The sequence below is a fragment of the Dendrobium catenatum genome, unplaced genomic scaffold (assembly GCF_001605985.2).
Source record: "Dendrobium catenatum unplaced genomic scaffold, ASM160598v2 fragScaff_scaffold_1256, whole genome shotgun sequence".
NCBI classification, from domain to species: Eukaryota; Viridiplantae; Streptophyta; class Magnoliopsida; order Asparagales; family Orchidaceae; genus Dendrobium; species Dendrobium catenatum.
Genome location: NW_021319718.1, coordinates 303,520 through 324,102, shown reverse-complemented (window position 1 = coordinate 324,102; position 20,583 = coordinate 303,520). Strand labels below are relative to the sequence as shown.

General features: G+C 33.7%; 1 long non-coding RNA gene across 2 annotated transcripts in view; it reads left to right on the top strand.

Annotated features, from left to right (window-relative positions):
- LOC110116289 overlaps positions 1-20,583 on the top strand; it is a 48,528-nt gene extending 27,945 nt beyond the window's left edge. For both annotated transcript variants that reach the window (XR_003702330.1, XR_003702329.1), the window contains 3 exons: positions 19,139-19,241; positions 19,449-19,485; positions 20,037-20,583. This is a non-coding gene — a long non-coding RNA (uncharacterized LOC110116289). The remainder of the gene's footprint in view (positions 1-19,138; positions 19,242-19,448; positions 19,486-20,036) is intronic.

Below are 20,583 nucleotides of genomic sequence, written 5' to 3'. Positions count from 1 at the left end.
GAAAAGTTGGGAAAAGCATTATGGGAATATATAACCACATATAGAGCTCTTACTTAGTCTATGCCATTTGCTCTGGTCATTGGAGCAGAGGCTATTCTCCCTTTGGAGGTACAGATGCCTTCTTTTCGTATAGTTTTTATTAAAAAAATCATGAAGAACCAAATGTAAAACTTATACTAGAAGAACTCGAAGGTCTAGAATAGAAGCATCTGCAAGTTAAATATAATTAGTTATATAAATATTAAAATGATTAAAGCAAATGATAAGATTGCTTATCCAAGAACTTTCCAAGTAGGAAACTTGGTATTATCTCTACGAAGACCCATCTTAGCCCATCAAAAGATAGGTAGTAAATTCAAACCAATTTGGGAAGGTCTATTCATAGTGGAGCAAGTATACTAAGTAGGATCTTATCAGTTGATTGATTGTAAAAGAGATCACCCAATATTACCTATAAATGGATGATACCTTAAGCGATACTATGGTGGATAGTATTAAGAAAATGTTATAATTATTAAAAATATTTTCTTACCAATATTTTTGTATATTGCCTAAATGTGTTGCAGTTTCTAAAAAGAACTAGGTCCAAAAAGACAAGATTGGTGGAGTAAGTCCCTCGTGGCACCATTCTAGTTTAAATCTAAATCTTGATCCTCTATGATTAGGTGTAGGTTCCTATACATAGGCTTCCTTTCCATATGACCTTTCTAATCCTTTAAGATTAGGTATAAGTTCTCACATACCAACTTTCTTTTCTTATGATCGTCCACAAGTGGTGGAGCAAGCTCCTCGTGGCACCATCCTTATTTAAATCTAATTATAGATCCTCTATGGATAGGTGTAAGTCCCCACATATAGGCTTCATTTTCATATGATCATTATGATCTTTTAAGATTAGTTGTAAGTCCTTACATATCGGCTTCCTTTTCTTATGATCTTTCACTAGTGTTGGAGTAAGCCTCTCATGACACCATCTTAGTTTAAATCAAAATCTCAATCCTCTAAGATTAAGTATAAGTCCCTACATACTGGCTTCTTTTTCTTATAATCATTAGCTAGTGGTGGAGCAAGCCCCTCATGGAACCATCCTACTTTTAATAGTGTAAGTCCCCACATATTGGCTTCTTTTCTTATGATCATCCGCTAATGGTGAAACAAGCCCCTCGTGAAACCATCCTAGTTAAAATTTAAATCCTAATCCTTTATGGATAGGTGTAAGCCACCACATATAGGCTTCCTTTCAATTTTTTTTTGGTTGAAACTCACCGACGGGCCTACGCGTTAATATCAAAAAAGGATTACAAGGTCCTTAAGGGGACCTCTAGCTCACTACTGCTCATAAGAGCTACAAAAAAAATAAAAAAGAACCTTTGAGCCAGATATCCCCATTAAGCAAAATTACAAAAAATTAGCCCTGCACAAAACGAGAATAAGTCTACAAAAAACCTTAAAAATAGGCCTGCAAGGACACTGAAATTAACTATTAAAATTAACTGAAAAGAAAAAAAAAATTAAAAGTAAAAAAACTAAGCAAATTAAATAAACTATAGAACAGGAAATAGTTATGCAATTGAACATCCTGAAGGAACATAATGATATTAATAGTATTCTTACACTTTACATAATTAATACTGAAAAATAGCAAACACCATGTACAATGATTAGCAAAGAACATACAACCACAGCTGCGTCAAACCTCCCAGATATCACTATCACTACTAACAAAATAACATTGCCAATATCAAATAGAACCGGGATGGCCCAACATAGCATAGGACCAAACAACGATCCCAAAAAATAGAGGTGAAGCATGCTAAATGACCTCAGAAAAATAAAACCATAGCAGGCCTCATGATGAAAACCCAGTTCCACTCGCTTCTAAGCCCAAAGAGAGTAATAAAAAAGGAATACAGTAACACTTCCAACCCCAACTAACAAACCAGCAAGCCAAAACATAAAATTGATCATTTAAGCTCAGGCATGTAGTATCTGCAATGCTACCATGAAAAATAAGCATCACACAGCTACAAACCTTCCCAAAGAAAGTATTAAAAAAGTAAAACAGGATGTAAAGCAACAAAACCAAAGAGGCTACACCCGGGCACTTCCAACCCCAACTATCAAACCAACAGAAGGGTCCATAAAATTGGTCATTTAAGCTCAGGCATGTAGTATATGTAATGCTACCATGGATAAAACCTAAATGGCACTCCAATCTACTCCCAAGCCCGCCCAAGCTCATAAGGATCCTGCACATGAAAGCACCACTGGAGTATAAGGGAAAACACTGGACCAAAACCACAAGTATCACACAGCTACAGACCTTCACCCAAAAACCCATATTAAAGCTCAAGACACAATGATCCATCAAAACCTTAATCTCCACAAGATGAAAAGAGAAAGACACTAAGACAGTACAAAAACCCCCTAAAAAACACAATCAGACTAACCAACCTGATGATCCAGAAAAGAAAAGAACCTAATAACCAAAAAAAATTAACCCTGGGAGTAGACAAGCAGCACATATGGTAATTCTTCGCATAAAAAATACTCCAATCATTGCGCAAAATAGGCCCATCGCAACAGTTAGCATCGAAATGAAAATCCAGAATATTGTTAGACTGCTTACCAAACCGATGATGCCAGGAAATCTTCCTACTCATAATATTATAAGCCATATTAGGATCAAAATTGTGAGTATGGCAGAAAACAGCAAGCTGTAGAGACACTCGATGATAAACCCATTCCCGTCTAATACAGGGGATACAAAAGAAAAGTAGCAATTGATACTAAGGCTAAAAATCATAACACTACACACATTCTTATTGAAAAATGACCAAATACCATAAACCTTGGGAAGCAAAAGATAGACAACATACTTACCATTCACCACCTGAAAATAACCTACCAAATCAAACACAGCATCATAACAACGAAAAGGCCAAAACCTAACCTAGCAAAAACAAAATTAATTTCTAACATAAGAAAAACCAAACTTATCTAGCATAATGATGCCTTTAACAAAGGAAGGTAGCTGATTATAAGAAAATTCAATTAGGAATTGAAGATTAGAACCATGATTAGCTAACCAATCAACACAAGCATTGCCTTCTCTATGAATATGTGTCAACTTGACATTAAATAAGATTAAAAGTTGTTTAATTTCCCTAACAAGATAGAAAAATTCAGGATTACAAATCTTCTCATCATTATCTTTGAGGAAAATAAGCATGTGTCATCAACTTCAATCCAAATATTAACCAGACCAAGGCAAAGACATAATTTCACTCCAAAAAGGATAGTAGAAAGTTCAGAAAAAATAATAGAGCATTTAGAAAGTGGACTAGCAAAAGCAATAACAAAATTACCATTAGAATCTCTAATGATACCACCACATCCACACTTATCCCCTTTGACCGAACCATCAGTATTTAACTAGAACATGTTTTGTGGAGGTTTAATCCAATAAATCAACCTATACCCATCATCGATAAAGTTATCATGAAGAACTATACCAAACTCGTTAGCAATATGGAAATAACCTTTAAAATTCTTGGAGTTCAAAAGATTGACATTAAACAACCTACTAACTTTCTGTTAAAAAAGCATGATTCATAGCGATATTGTTAAAAAAGCGAATTATTCCTACCGATCTAGAGATACCAAAGAATAAGAGAAGGAACTAGATTGGTAATATGACCTCTCGAGTTAGAAAACCACTGATGGAGGATATCCTTGATAGAAATATTACCCTTAAAATATTTAAGTTTAAAAATGTCCTCAAAATGAATCCAAATTTTACTAGCAATAGACCCAAAATAAAAACACGATGCATATTCTCAACATGATAGCAACAATGACACTTGGAAGCCAAACTAAAACCATGCTTTATTAAAATCTCATCCATAAGCACATAATTATGCATGACTCTCCAAATGAAAGTAGCAATAGTAGTAGGAATGCTTTTATGCCATAACATAGTAAAAACTTTAGAAGAAGCGTGTTTAGATCTAAATTTATTCCAAGCATCCTTAATATTAAAGATGCCATTGCTAGCCATATTGCCCAACAAAAGATCATCAGCATCATTGTTTAAAGGAATTTGTACGATTTGGTTAATAATAGGAACCGGAATAACTTGAGCTAATTTCATAATATCCCAACAATTATTAGTAATAAACTAGTTAACCTTGACAATAGAAGAAGAGATTGAATTGAGCATATGATTAATAGAGGTTTGATTCAACCACTGGTCCTACCAAAAAAATAGATTAGCACAGCCAATACCCCAATGTATATAAGGTTTCGCTTCCCATTTGATATTGTAAAGTCTTTTCCAAACCCTTGAATCCCCCTTTTTTTTAAATACAAACAGTAGGATGATTGCCAACACAGTATTTAGAAATCATAAACTTAGACTAAAGACTAGTTTTAGCACAAAAGTTATACCAAAGTATATAAGAAAAGGCATGGACTAAATCTGCCATGTTCTTGCACCCCAAACCACCTTCCTCCAAAACACAACAACAATTTTTCCAAGACGTCGAGAGGATTTTAGAATTACCAGTTTTACCTTTTCAGAAAAACTTATTTATCAATTTTTCTAATCTATCACAGACCGCAATAATAGGTTGAATAGTTTGGAAAATATAAACTGATAAGGAGCATAAAACACTTTTGATAAACACCAATCTACCACCAAAGCTAAGAAAATTAAATTCCCAAGAATTAAGTCTATTCTGCACAGCAGTAATCAAATCATAAAAAAGAAAAGATCTTTTGTGACCTTTAAAAAGAGGAACACCCAGATATTTTAAAGGAAGAAAAACATTGCAAAAATCTAGAAATAACTTTAATAGCTAAAATGCGATCACTAGGCAAATTCTTAGTGGCGATAAAAGGACACTTCTTTCTATTAAGATTTAAACCACTCAACAGTTCAAAATTATTCAAGAATTTCATAAGCAGACTAACCATATTCACATAATCATTGGAAAAAATAATAACATCGTCAGCAAAGCATAAATGAGAAGTAGGTAAACCACCTAAAGTTCTAAAGTAAAGGCTAGGGTGCGCTTCATAGAGGTGGGTAAGACCTCTAGAAAGGTAATCAATCGTAATTATGAAGAGAGTAGGGGAAAGAAGACCACCCTTGAGAGGATTTAAAAAACCCGTTGCTTTTAACATTAACAATAATGGAAAAATAAGAACCTTCAATACAATTTTGGATCAAACTAATGAAGTTAGAATTAAAACCTAAAAGTTGTAAGATGTGATATAAAAATTCCTAGTTAATGTTATCATAAGCTTTAGCAATATCTAATTTCAAATTAATGTTACCACCTCTCACTTTGAGGTACAGGTCTTGAATAATTTCTTGAGCCAAAAGGATGTTATCAGTAATGGTCTGCCTTTAACAAAGCTCATTTGGTAAGGCGAAATAATTTTAGAGAGCATAGGAGATAAATGATCCATACGAATTTTTTAAATCAATTTACTAAAGAAAGAACACAGGCTAAGGGGGCAAAAAATCATCCCACTTATTAGCAGCACCTTTCTTAGGAATAAGCACAATAGAAGTTCTTGAAAAAAATATAGGAATAGGATTAACATTAAAGAAACCCAAAGCAACAGCATATAAATCATCACAAATGATATACCAAGCTTTTTGAAAAAAAAAAAAGTAGTAAAACCATCAGGGCCAGCCATAGAATCAACATTCATATCAAAAACAATCTTCTTGACTTCCTCCATAGAAGGCAAAATGGTAAGAGTATTGTTATCCTCCTCATTAATGATGCAAGGAATAAGCTCAGGTTGATTAACAGGATTAGGTTCAAAATTTTAAAAAAAAAATTAGTGAAATGATCAACAGTAGACTTAACAATTTCCTCCTCATCCTCAATAATGATCCCATCATGAACCATAATTTGATGAATAAAACTTTTAGCTATATTCTTTTTTACAAAAGAGTAAAAATACTTAATATTATTATCCCCTTCAATAAGATGTTTAGAAGAAGATTTTTGTTTCAAATAAATCTTCTCCTGCTCTTGAAGCTTAAAAAAGAAAATTTTAACCTCTTTCAAATTAATTAAATTAACATCAGAGGGATTATTCTGATAAATAAGCTCATAAGAAGAAACTTTCTCTTCAGTAGATAAAATATTAGTTAAAAGATTTTTGAAAATATTTCTATTCCACCAACTAAGTTTATACTTAAGTCTTTTGAGTTTAAACCACAGTCAAGTCATCCCAACACCATCATTGTCAGGATGTAGAGGATCCTCCCAATTCTCTTTAATTAAATCAGTGAAGGAGTTGTCTAACAACCACATATTTTGAAATCTTAAAGTATGAGAAGAACTATACTGCCTAGCTTAGATATCAATTAGGAGAGGAGAATGATCGAAAAAAATTTTACTTAAATGCTCTATATAAGTTGTTATTACTAGAATTAATTCATAAGTCATTAAAGGGAACACGATCTAAACATTGCCACATATTACCACGATTCCAAGTAGGATTACCAGTGAAGCCAATATCAATAAGGTTGCAATCCATCATCATGCTATTAAAGTCTTTCATAGCATGATAAACAGGGTTAGAACCACCAATCCTTTTAGAGGGTTTAGCTATAGTATTAAAATCTCCACCAACTAACCAAGGAGAATTAATTAAACCACTAAAAACATAAAGCTGGTTCCAAAGTTCCCTTCTGACAATACGAGAAGAAGCATACATAAGTGAAGCATAGAAATTAAACTTCATAAACTCAATTTTACAATGCATTACTTGAGTAAAATCACCAATAACATCAATGCTAATAGGGACTTTTCAAAAAATCCATATTTTGTTAGAAACATTAGCCATACTATGATTAAAACCAAGGATCCTTGTAGTCTCGTCCAGCTTGGAAACAGAAATAAGAGGTTCAATTAAAACAAGAAAATAAACATTTGAATACGGCATACAATCCTAATCCTAGAAGAAGGGCAACCAATGCCCCTAACATTCCAAATTATCGACTTAATTATAAGTTTGCAATTTGTTAAAAGTTCGAGGGGATTGTACATTCAGATTTTTCATTTTTTTTTATTTTTCCTATTTTTTACTGAAGTGAAATCATGCTCTTCATTAGCAAGAACTTTATTAGCACTATCATTAACAAAAGCATTATCATTAATATGAGAAGAAATCTTAATACTTATACCTTTAACCTTACTCTGCAATTCATTAGAAGTCTCCGATGTAATAATACTGCCAAGCATACCATTGCCATTACTTAGAAGATCACACCATTCCTCATGTTATTAGCGACCTCCTCCATTTCCTCCTGCACAAATTCCCCTTCTTCCATATTTCCTTCAAAATCATTATCCTAGACATTCACACAAGGTTTAGTTGAACTTATATAGTACATTTATCATTGTTCCCCATAAAATCCAATAAATTTTTGTTAGTAGCATATGGTAAATAAATAATATTAGACATGGAATTATGTTTAAAAGAAATTGCAACTATTTGCTTGTTAACATTTTCCAAAGTATTCAAACCATTATTGACAGTATGAAAGAGTTATGATCAAAAGGTGGGGAGAATCATGAACTACTTCCTCAAGAAATGTAGGGATACAAGCCTTATTCTTATTTTCATCTCCACCAAAGCCTCACTCCATATGACAGATAGGCTCATTATCACCAATGACAGTATCATCAATGTGATTAACATTATTCTCTTGGGGAGGGTTTGGTGCCATTAGTATTTCCTGTACTTTGTTAGTATTCTCATTAGAAAATTGATCAACTAAAATATTTTTTGGTTTAGAATCTTTAGACACTTCTTTATCGTTACGTAATTGAGGATGCAAAATAAAATATTCTGATATGCAGTGACCATGCATTTTACAATGGTTACAAAAGTTAGGCAAGTTTTCAAATTCAACTTTTTGCTGATACCCATTCCTCTCTGAGCCAATCCAAATTTCTTTCGAATGTTTCTTTGAAATGTCCATTTCCACCATAACACGTGCCACAGACGGATGAGATATGGCCGCGGTAGCTTTATCTGTCTGTAAGGGCCTACCAAAAATAGAACCTAAGGTAAATAAAATCTGAGAATTAAAAAGATGAAGTCTCAAATTAGGAAAGATATCCAGACAGGAGCTATAAGTGATTCCTTTCTAACATCAAAATCAGGAGTCCAAATAAGCAATCGCATTTAATAACCTGAATGTAATACACTTTTCTGGAGAAAATGCGATTATGGTCTAAATCGTTTGAGAATTGTATCGCAATGTGCCGTTTGTCCAACAAGCCAACAGAGAAAGTTCCAGATAGTTTTAGGGAGAGAAAAAACTTTTGAATAATATCCAGATTCGGCCTTCTTAGCACAAACTTTCCAACCAAAGTGAAAGCAAAAAGGATAGCTAGTTGAGAAATAATGCAAAAGCAACCAGAAAATGAAATAAACTAGTCAAAAACACGAGGAATGGATTCACAATTTGGCAGCAGGAGGTGCCAAGAAGGAAACCCTAGAATCGCCTTTGTTTTGCTTGAGCCAGAATGCGTGAACAATGAAATTTAGCTAGGTAGGCTTTCTTTCCATACGATCACTCTGATTCTCTATGATTAGGTCTAAGTCCCCCATGCCAACTTCTTTTGTTATGATCATCCACTAATGGTGGGGAAAGCTCCTCATGGCTCTATCCAAGTTTAAATCTAAATCTTGATCCTATATGGTTAGGTGTAAGTCCCCACATACAAACTTCCTTTCCATATAATCATTATGATCATGTAAGTCCCTACATACTGGCTTTTTTTTCTTCTGATCAACTACTAATGGTGGAGCAAGCCCCTCAGGGCACCATCCTAGTTTAAATCTAAATCTTAATTCTCTTTGATTAGGTGTAAGCCCCAACATACATGCTTCTTTTCATATGATCATTCTTATCCTCTAAGATTAAGTTTAATTCTACCATACCAATTTCATTTTCTTATGGTCATCAGCTAGTGGTGGAGTAAGCCCCTCGTGGCACCATCCTAGTTTAAATCTAAATATTGATCCTCTATAGTTAGGTTTAAGTCCCTGCATATAGGCTTCCATTTTATATGATCATTTTAGTCCTCAAATATTTGGTGTTAGTCCCCACATTCTGCCTTCCTTTTCTTGTGATCATCTACTAGTAGTGGAGCAATGCCCTCGTGACACCATCCTAGTTTAAATCTAAATCTTGATCCTCTATGGTTAGGTGTAAGTCCTCACATGCAGGCGTCTTTTCCATATGATCATTATGATCCTATAAGATAATGTGTAAATCCCCACATACCGGTTTCCTTTTTTTATGATCATTCGGTTGTGGTGGAGCAATCCCCTCATAGCGTCATCCTAGTTTAAATTTAAATCTTGATCCTTTATGGTTAGGTGTAAGTCTCCACATGCAGACTTCCTTTTCATATGATCATTCTGATTATCTAAGATTAGGTGTATGTCCTCACATACATGCTTTCTTTCCTTATGATCATTTGTTAGTGGTGGCATGGCACCATCCTAACTAAATCTTAATCTAAACCTTCTAAATTTAGTTGTCAATCTTCTTATTGATTTTCTCTTTCTTGAAGGTGCCCTCTAGTTTATTGAGATAGGTTTGATTTCCCTTGTATTTTCATCCTTTATCTTAAACTAGAAAGAATACTTTTAGGTCTTATCAAATCCAAATCTACTAGTGGTAGAACAAGCCCCTTGTGGCACCATCCTAGTTTAAATCTCAAATATCCCACATAGGATCATTTTCTTTTAAGCCCTTATCATTGAAATTCCCTTGAATTTTGTTGATTGATTTGGTCAATGCCAACATGTGTGATTTACTTTCAAGTTCATCACACCTGTTGTGGGTCCATTTATTGACCTCATTTTTAGTAAGGTCAATTCTCCAAATCAAAAATCCAATCCCCAAACACCGATCATTGAACCCTATTCTAAACTTCAAATCCAATTCAACACTATGCATTAGTATAGGAATCAAATCATTGATCCCAAAATCATCACTTAACAATCACCCTTGATTGTCATTTGATCATCTAATCCATCACTTGATAGTCACCAAATAATTGTCAGTGATATGATCATTTCAAAATTAAAATTTCCTCCAATAATTAACATTCACAATCAACTCAAAACACAAATAAAAGTCAAACCTCAAATCCATCAGTTGATAGTCACTAGTGATTGTAACCTAATCATCTGCTCAATCATTAGTAATCATCAATGATTATCAATGATATGAACATCTCAAATCCCAAACTCCTTCAAATCATTGATAAAATCAAGTCCAAACCAAATCAATTATCCAAATTCAATGAAAAATCCTAACTTTAAAATCCAATGCTCAAAACCAAACCCAAAACCATTAGTCTATTTAGCTATTTTTGGTAAAATTTTAATCACCTCAAAACCCAACCAAATGACCTTGGATTAATGATCATTCACTTGCATATAGATTAGACATATACCTAGGATTATCCTATCAATTTGGAGGCATTCCAAGCTGACTACCCCTTACATTCAAAGCATTTTCCAAGGCTGCAAAACCTTCAAATATTTATAACCTATACCATTGGACATCGCAAATTTGGAATTTGACCTTGGAAACCACCACAAATCCATTGAGCATGATCATTATCATTGGCATGACGCATTAAACTAACATTAAACCCATTGTGGACCATAGTTGGCCATGGTTGACCATAAAATCATTGAAACCTTAAAACTTAAAACCTCTTAAACATGAATTTCTCTTAAACATCAATATGGCTCAGTCAAACCAAGCCTTAAAACCTCCTCCAACACATTTCTTATATTATTTAGAGTGTATTGAATCTAAACTCAAGCTATGGTCAAGCTTGGTTGACCAAGTCAACCTAGGTTGACTAAACCAATCCCATTAACCCAAAACATGCATTTCACGTTTCCAAGCTTCTCCATCATAAAAAAACTATTCCAATACGTCTAAAACATCATTTAAAGTTGGTTGAACTCAATCCTAACCAATGGTCCAACCTAGTTGGCCGAGTCAACCTAGGATCACTAAATGAAACATAAAGCATACAAATATGCATTTCATACAAGGAAACTTTACTAACCTTGAGAATTCTTCTAAAAGGTTCCAAATGTTATTTGAAATGTGTTGGACCCAACCCTAACTCTTGGTCAAACCAAGTTAAGCAAGTCAACCTAATTTGACGTAACACACCTACACTTAAATCTCATTCAATTGCACTGACCTAAGCATGTTAAACCCATGAGACTGCCCATTGGGTCACTAGGAACCAACCCTAGGTGACCAAACCTATGGTTCGACTTGGGCTAGCCACATGGCTTGACCCATGTGACCAAAACCATTCCTTATTCAAACACAAGTCAAATTAGGTCAATCCAACCATTGCATTTGATGCCCAGTGGTCCCTTGCATCTACCTTGACCAGCCAAGCCTTTGGGCTAGCTTGGGTCATGGTTGACCCAAATGCATAAAAACCATTAAATCTTGAGTAATCTTACATACCATGATCTCACCATGTCTAATTGATACATGTATTAAGCTTAGAAACCTTCCAGACTCCTTGACATCTCACCCCAGCCCATATAGTGGTCGAAGCTAGTTGTAATTAAAGAAACCACCCATGTGTCCCATAGGTTCAACCAAAACCTACAAGACATGTGACCCCAAACCCTATAACTCTCTAGAATCCTTCTTAGGGCTATACTGAACCACCCGAACCCAGCTTAGTGGCATGAGATAGCCTGAATAGAACCCATTTTTTATCCATAAACATTTTTAAAATTTAGAAATAGCCTAAATTTTCATTAAAGAGCGGTTTCATCTCCTTATTCAAAAACATTCCTCAGTGCTGTATGAATAATTCCCCAACTTTCCATCTTGTCTTGTGGTGGTTTCCAATGAGTTCAAGCGAGCTCTAGTGATCCTTCTCCATTCAAAAATCAACATCCAATCTACAACTCCTCCAGCCTTGCTCCTTGATGTTCTCTAAACCCATATAAACTTTCCTGTAGCAAGTCTTAGGCAGTTGAAGCATTCCTTGAGGTATTCATTCAATCCTGGGCATAGGGTTAGGAGGCTTTGGTTAATTATAAAAGGAATGTTCAATCTAATAGAATCTGATTGTTGGATTGAATCTCCATATGTATATGATCCTCCCAGAGAACTTAAACAAAAATGGTCCAGCCAATCACTTAGATCTTGCTAGAATATACTCACAGTACTGCAATCAATTGGGTGGTTGAAGATGAAATCCTAACCATTGCTTTTAATCAATGGTTTGTGTTAGATCCTTCATAATTCTGCAATTCAATCGGGATTAAATCATGACTGTTTGATCTTTAATCGGACGACTACAATCAATGCTACGTTAAATCACAAGTGTGCTAATGGTTGCCTTGCCAGTCAGAGCGCGCCGCATGTAAAGTGTAGGGTGAATGTGTATTTCTTTTAAATAATTCAAGGAAAATTATATAACTTTTAAAATTTATAACTCCTCAACCATCAAATCAAATTAAGTGATCTTAGGCTCTGTGGATTTAGCTTGAGTAAAAGAATAAAAGCTTTTTGATTGCACGTTATAATTCCTTCTATATTAAAAGTAATTTCAAAAATATTCCAATTGGTATTTCTAAAATTACTCATCAAATATAATTCACCGTGAGGTAAAATTGATAGAGAAGATTCTTACGCATGTGTTACACATACCCAAAAATTTTCTTGTTAATTAAGAACCCTCCTAAGGGCTTAAATATAATTCAAAATAAAAAGTAATTTAAAAATTAAAAAAAATCCATTAATTAAATAATTAAAATAATTAGAAAATAATAAAAATCTCAAGTGATTCTAAATACTTGTAATTATCCTTAGGAGTCATCAATGACATTTTGGGAAGATTTCTTTGGAATTGATTTAATACAAAAATAAAAAAATCCCCTTAAATTAAATAATTAATTAATTCATTAAAAGGATTGAACATGTAAAAATCATAACTAATTACGGAAAACTCAGAATGACACCAACTCAAAGACATTGGACTCATCATTAGGTCTTGTATTTATGAAAAATATCAAAATTTTAGAATTCAATATAAATCAAAAAGTTAAAATTTGATCAATTTTAATTAATTAAGTAATCCAATAAATATGAAAATTCAATAAAATTCCGCAAATCATCAACTCAGTGAATTAAATTAGATGAATAACAGTAATGAATTATCAACACTCCTTTAATGAAGTTTATAGGCTGGGATCCTCAAGTTGCAGGGCTACATGTCCTAAGGAGGCTTTCGTCCTCATGCCCATTATGATAATGCCACAAATGATTTGATGGGATGTAGATATTAAATTTCAAATGTTATAAATGAATAATCCTTTATTTAAATTAACTAAAAATTAGAAATCAATAATCAAACTTAAATAATTAGGTAATTGTTGGATAACTTCGGATTATGTGGCTATTAATTTAGCCTAAAGGAGGGTGAAACAAACTTCATAGCCCTGGTTTAACAAAGGTAATTGCTATTCAACCTAAATAACATGTGAAATTAATAATAAAATATTTAAACAATGAAGCTTTCCTTTGTGCTTGACTCTTTTTAAGGAGGAAAAGGTGTATTGGATTGGATGCTTTAAGAACTAAAACACTTAATTAAAATGCAAGAATTATGTGCAACCTATCTACCCCAATTTAAGAAGATTAGTAATATTACAAATATGAGCATAAGACTTGCTATTTATTAACTTCTGGCTGCTATAAGTTATTGAGCATTATGTTCTTTAAAATATAAAAATAACAACTTCAACAATCAAAATATCATTAAAAAAAACCCAAAACTTTAAAATCATTAGAACTTAAATTCAAATCAACCATAATTGACCTTAAACAAATAAATTCAATTATAGATAACCTCAAACATATAAAGCCAAGGACCTTTCGAAGCCACTCTGCTTTATACACACATTAGATTATTTAATAGGACAAACAACTCTAGCTTAGGCTAGGCTGGTTGTTCGATTTGATTTACTTGGAGTGCCATGCCTAGAGGGTACTCATGTCTAGATTATTTACTTTCTATACTATGGATGTCATATTTATATTTTTGTTGGTGCACATTTGGAGTAGGCTCTTAGGAAATTTAATATTTACTTGTATACACTTATACACCATAAAACATGTGTATTTTTATATATAAATTGTTATTCTATATTTATGCAAAAATAGTATGTACCTTGGCAATGATGTAAATACAGATATAAAGACAATAATGTAAAAATAAATGTTTTAGATTCTTGTATAGTTAGATTGAGTTATATAGTGTCAAGAGTTATAAAAGATTTGAAGATGTTTATTTATATACACTTGTAGATTCCAAAAGAAAATAATTCTTCTTCCTTTGAAGATAATTATCTTTTGGAATTCTATAGAAGATCCAAAAGCCAAAACATTGAAGACAAAAATAAACAATCATATTCAAATCTATATTATATAGGAATAGATAGCCAATCTTCTTGTTGGTAGAGCTTGACCCCCTTTACTTACAGTAGACCCTAGGTTATACTCTAAGAAATTATCAATGAATAAAAAATTTTATTAATACATTATCTTCCATACATCATTTCATTGTGTGATCATGTACATATTATAAAGTCCTAACTGAAATTTTCGAAAATATAATTCCTTGAGGTGACCTTTAACAGCAAACTGCTGATTATTTTTGTTTAATATTAAATATTTCTTTGATATTTCAATGCTATAAAACATAAAAATTCTAAAAAAAAACCTATTTGGCTTATTATTTATTTGCTATACAAGCAAAATAAAAAATTGCCTTCCTACTTCCTCAAAACCATCAAAACTACACTTGACTCATATTATTATTTTGCTTCTACATCATTTGGCTTCCAAGTTAGATTGGAATGATCCTTGCTCTGTTTCTGCTTTGTCACAAGGATAATTCTTTGCTTTTTAGAGAACAACAAAACATATTTATCATGTTTAAATTCAAAAATATATAACTATATATACTCAAATCATTGTTTCACAAAATCACTTACACATTACAAATGTTAACTAATTTATACATAAAATTATCCTCAAAAGTACAAAACATAAAGTCCAAACATATAATGTCATCTTCATTAAGAAATCTTTTATGATTACTTTTATAAATAAATCATAATCAAGCTTCTAGTCATTTCAAATATGTGTCAAAGCTTTAGTATGAATTTCCTTCTTAGTCAGATGTCCTAGAGTCGACTTTTATAAATCAATCATAATCAAGCTTATAACTATATAGTCTTTGAAAATTTGGTTCACTACGGGAAAACACGCGATTACCGTCGGATTTTTCGGCGGAAAGTTTTGCGCCGGTACGAACGTCGCAGGTAACTACGGAATATTCCTAAATATTGTGACGGAAACCTTACGACGCATTTGCCGGCGCATAATACGACTGAAACCTTCCGGCGTCCCCATACGCCGGTATATGCTTCGGTAAAACTAGCTCTGAACCAGTACCGTCACAAGTTACGGCGGAACTATACCGGCGCAAATTACCGACGGATCTTGTGCCGGCTTATTTAAACTCAACGACTTAATTCCGGCGCCAATTGCGTTGGTAATGTTTCCGACGTAACATGCGAAGGAACGTCCGCCGGTGAAAGCCCTATTTTTCGACACCGAGCCCCTCTGGCCGCTCATTCGTTTCCTTCCGTTCTCTCACCTCGCGTGTTTCGCCCGTCGTCGTCCGTCGCTCGCTGTGGATTGACGTCGCCGACGGTCACCGGAATTCGCCGTCGACGGTCTCCGGACTTCGCCGAGCATCCTTTCCTCTCTTTCCTGCTCGCGCGCCGCCGAGGGTCGCTCTTCGCCGACGGAAGGTATTTTGTTTCGTTTTTTTTCCTATTTCGGTTGGATTACATATAGGATCAGCCTTAAGTCCATATCTTTTTGCTTTAGTCATGGATGTTCTCACTAGACATTTGCTAGATGATGTACCTTGGTGCATGCTTTTTGTTGATGATATTCTTCTTGTTGATAAAACTAGAGAGGGAGTTGAAGGTAAACTTCTGAGTAACTTCTAAGTGAAGTTATAAACTCAAACCAAATCAACTTCTGATTATGCTAATAGATGTAAACCTCAAAACTCAAATCTAACCACCTCAGTCTACTCGAGATCCCTGAGAGGAGGCAACCCATGGCTGCTAATCAGATTCCTTGGACACTACGGTTAATGATTGTTAGTGTTGGTAGACTGAAACCTACGGTACACTCAGGACGACGTGGGATCTTGATCGGGTTTACCTATATTTTTCCCACAATTGAGACTAAAATACCTAAAAATTATTCATCCTTAATCGAGAGTTCTCTCTTACGTGTTAAGAGGGGTAATTAACTATGAGTGCTTGCGCTCATGGGAAGTAAGGACCCCAAATCTAATTAAACTCTGACACGACCCTCAGGGGAAATCTGGTTAACTACAATCTGACCCAAGGAAGATGGAATCCTATGTTTGCAAAGCGGGATTCATGCATTCGTGTCATTTTTCTTGAGCCAACAGATATGGATAAAGATATGATATATGCATAACATTGATGGTTATGTTTGAAATGAATTTAAATGGAATTACTTTATATTTGAAAATGAGCATGCATATTGTTTCAAAGGCTTTGTGTTACTATAATTTAGAAGCAAAATTTACTCTTGAGTAATTTTATAACTCACTCTTTTTATTGAAAAATAATTACAGGTATTATTTCAAAAGCTTAAAAATGAGTAGAAGATAAGAAAATGTGTATCGTAGGCGATGCTCCTAGAGAAATGTATTTATAACTTTTTATTTTAAAATATTTTGAGATTTTAGTGGCTCTTTTAGTTTATTGGAGAAAATTTTAGCTAATAAATATTTATTCAACCATCCAACAGTCTGTTCATATTAGGCCTTCAAAGTCTATGAAAAGAAAAGGTTCACTGCTAAAAGCATAAACTCTCATAATTGACACTCGTTGAAGTTAACCGAAGTATTTAATTTTATACGTTCATATAAGACCTTCAAGGCCTCTTACAAAAAAAATTCGTATACTAAAATGAATACCCCTACTTCTGATATCTATACAATATCTCTAAATAGGAGCTGAACCCGACCCTGTTTTTATAAGCTAACATAGTTGAAAAGGTTCGACTAATGAAATGACAATACCTATAAAACCCTGATGATAGTCGTATTGAATGCAAATCTCAACCGGAGGGGTCCACACAAATTTTAAAGAAATGCCCTCAAATCAAAATAAATCACCTAAACACTTAAAGTAAAATTTCATCAATTCTCTGCAACAGTTTGTCAAGGTGGATAAATTTGAAAATTATTTCAGCTCACACAGAGTGAATGTATAATCGAGAATATCACTATAATTCAGTCTCAAACCATCTTCTGCCAGTAAGAACATGACATGTGTCATCTAACCGGAGGCTTCGCCTCTAAATGACACCACAGATAAACGGTTATAATCGGGACCCTCTGACGAGGTGGTTTTACTACAAAATGATTCTACTAAATTAAGTGATGACCAGAGCCCTTATGTTCGTCAACGGCTCTAAATCTTTGAGTAATAAATCAAGAGGATATAATCGATAGGGCAAGAAGCACTTTGTTAGTTGAGATTGATTCAAAATTATCCCCTTAAGCAAACATTCACCTCAAATCTACAAGGTGCCCTTATACGAAGCAACTCATGACTGCTGACAAGGATCCTTCAATTAGGTTGGGCCGACTACCTCCTCGGACTAAGTAAACTAGGGACCATGATGACCCGGGACGATGGAACCATGGGATCTTAATCGAGTTCATCATCATTCCCTTTATCATCCGCTTTAAGTGCGTGCTGATAAATATTTCGATTTTCAATATGTAATTCTGCTACTAGTATATGCTGGGTACTACATATCTTTTCAAAGACTAGCCCTAATCAAAAGTTTTCTCTCGTTATCGGGAGGGGTAATTAACTATGGCGGCTTGTGCCGATAGGAAAACAGAACTCATATCATGAAGTCCTCGCAAAATGAGGGCAAAATCTATGGGTAGTGTCTTATCTGAAAACCCAATATGCCTTCTGAGAATTTACCCTATAACATAAACTCGTTAAAACTCCTCACCAACAGAAAGAAAAGGGTTGCGGAGAGGTCGGGCGCTAATTTTCAGAGCCCACATGTTGAAAGAAAATCTCAACATGAGAGATCTATTTTCAAAATCAAATTATCATGTTTCAAAGATAAATGTCTCAAATAACTTTAATGCCATCCCAATATGCTGATGCTAGTGTTTGAAAGCAAGGTTCTGAAAATCGGACCGGACAATGAACCGGAAGAAAGAGAGGTTCACGGTTCGACCGGTTCGACCGGTCTAACCGGGGTCGAACCGGATGACGTAATAAATAATATTATTATTATAAAAAATTAATAAAATTAACAAAATAATGAAATTTAATAACCATATAATTTCATATAAATTATTGTTATTTTATATTACATATTTAGATTTAATTTATAAACATAAATTATTTAAAAGCTCATTGAAATCTTAATCGAAGGGGATTACATTACTTTCAAATGCTTCTAAATTCCAAAGTTAGTCATTTGGGGCTTCAATTCCATTAAAAATTAAAATTTACTATTTATCAAGTGAAATTAATCTCTCAATAAATTAAGACAATTTATCTATCATTCATAACTATTTGTCGAGGGTGATAAATTTAAGAATACTTTCAACTCATAAAAAGCCAATATTTTATAGATAATATCAATAAGATTATTTTTAAAATAATCTCTCAATAAGGATGTCACGCTTATCTTCTAACTTATGGTTTTACTCCTAACTGGTGTTTGAACACTTTAGAACACCATTTTGAACATATCATTTAGTTTGTCATTTTTTCTAAACTTTTTCCAACAATTCTTGGGCCCACACTCATTAGAAAAAACCTGTCATGTTAACTATGTTGTATACAAAATTAATATTAGTAATATGGATGGTTACGCATACATAATATCAGGCGTTCTTCTGATTTCATGTCCTATGTCACTCAGATTTTGTGCGTCACCATGTCCACGTTTCTGCTTTATAGGAATTGGATGGTGGACTCAACACTTAAGTACCGGAAAACTAATAAAATTGTCCTTTGTTCAAGAGGTAAGACGATTAGTTCTTCTTGAACTGATGAAGCATGCCAACAACTAAGTTTTTATAGAATTAGGCTAATTCTAATAATTTTTTCAATATAGAAGATTTAAATTTATACAATAACTTCTGTTCAAAAGTTCATTTTTTGTTCTTATAAAGCATATTGTGCAATAATCTTCAATTTTTTTACTTGATTTTCTTCATTTTTTTCCCTAGGTACGGATCTGCCTTTTACTTTTGGATTTTGCTACAGGTATGCTATAGGGATGTGTTAGTTTCTTAGACAGACTAAATTCTTTGTTCAGTAAACTCATTCTGTGAAACACTCACGTTTACTCTGATAAGAGATGAATGAGTTGCACTACAAGTAGCGCTATGGAGGGGGTGTTTGAAAATGTAAATCAAAATTAATTATCAAGTGTCTTTTTTTTGTATCCAAGAAATTGTATTGAAGAATTCTCTAGAATATGGAAGAACTTCTCTAGTTAGTTGTTAGTTGAACATTTATTATAGAATTCTCTAGATTAGGATTCTAGAATGGTCTTTGTACAAGTATAAATAGGCCTTTGGCCTTGTCATTTTGATGTAAGAGAGAAAGAGAGAAAAAGTAATACAAGTTTCTCTCCCTTTGTCATTCACAAATATTCTCTTCTACTCTTTAAAAACATTTTATCTCTAAAAGGGGGTGCATTTTGGGGTAGGGATTTGAAAAACTAGGCATTAACAAACAAAGCCTAAGGATTTGCAATCCTTTCTCCATGGTATTTTTCAGCTTTTATGACCTTAGAAAGTATGATTTTGTAGGTACAAGACGTTGCTTCCCCAGCTTTGCAGATGATATTATTCATGCAATTCTTTTTGTGATGAATAATCACCGTTCAAGTCTAATAAATACATTTGAAGACGATGATTGCTCCAAAAGTCTAAGAATTCGTCTAAACAAGTATTCAGAGGTTATTTTCTTAATACCTATCTGATTGCTAGTTAAGGGAATGTGGAGAAAAGTTTTCTTTCTTCCAGCTTCAAATGCCTTGTAATCACTGCTAGACTAACCAGTTAACTTTTCCGGTTCTCCTCAGTTAGTTTTGTTTTACGTGACACAAATCCTTGCAGTGTTTATTGTTCCTAGAAATATTTAATGCAATACGATAACTAGCAGATGATACTGATTAGCGTATTTTTATAAGTATTTGTTTACTACTGGAGTCATGGTTTTTGTGCTTCCCGTGAAAGGTGTATGCAGCCTTATCTGTATCGACCAAAGAGGTTTCCTCTTATGTTTTAAACCTGTTCGTCAAGTTTATACTTGAATCAACTAAACTATTGCTACCATGTCAAGTACTATTCTCAA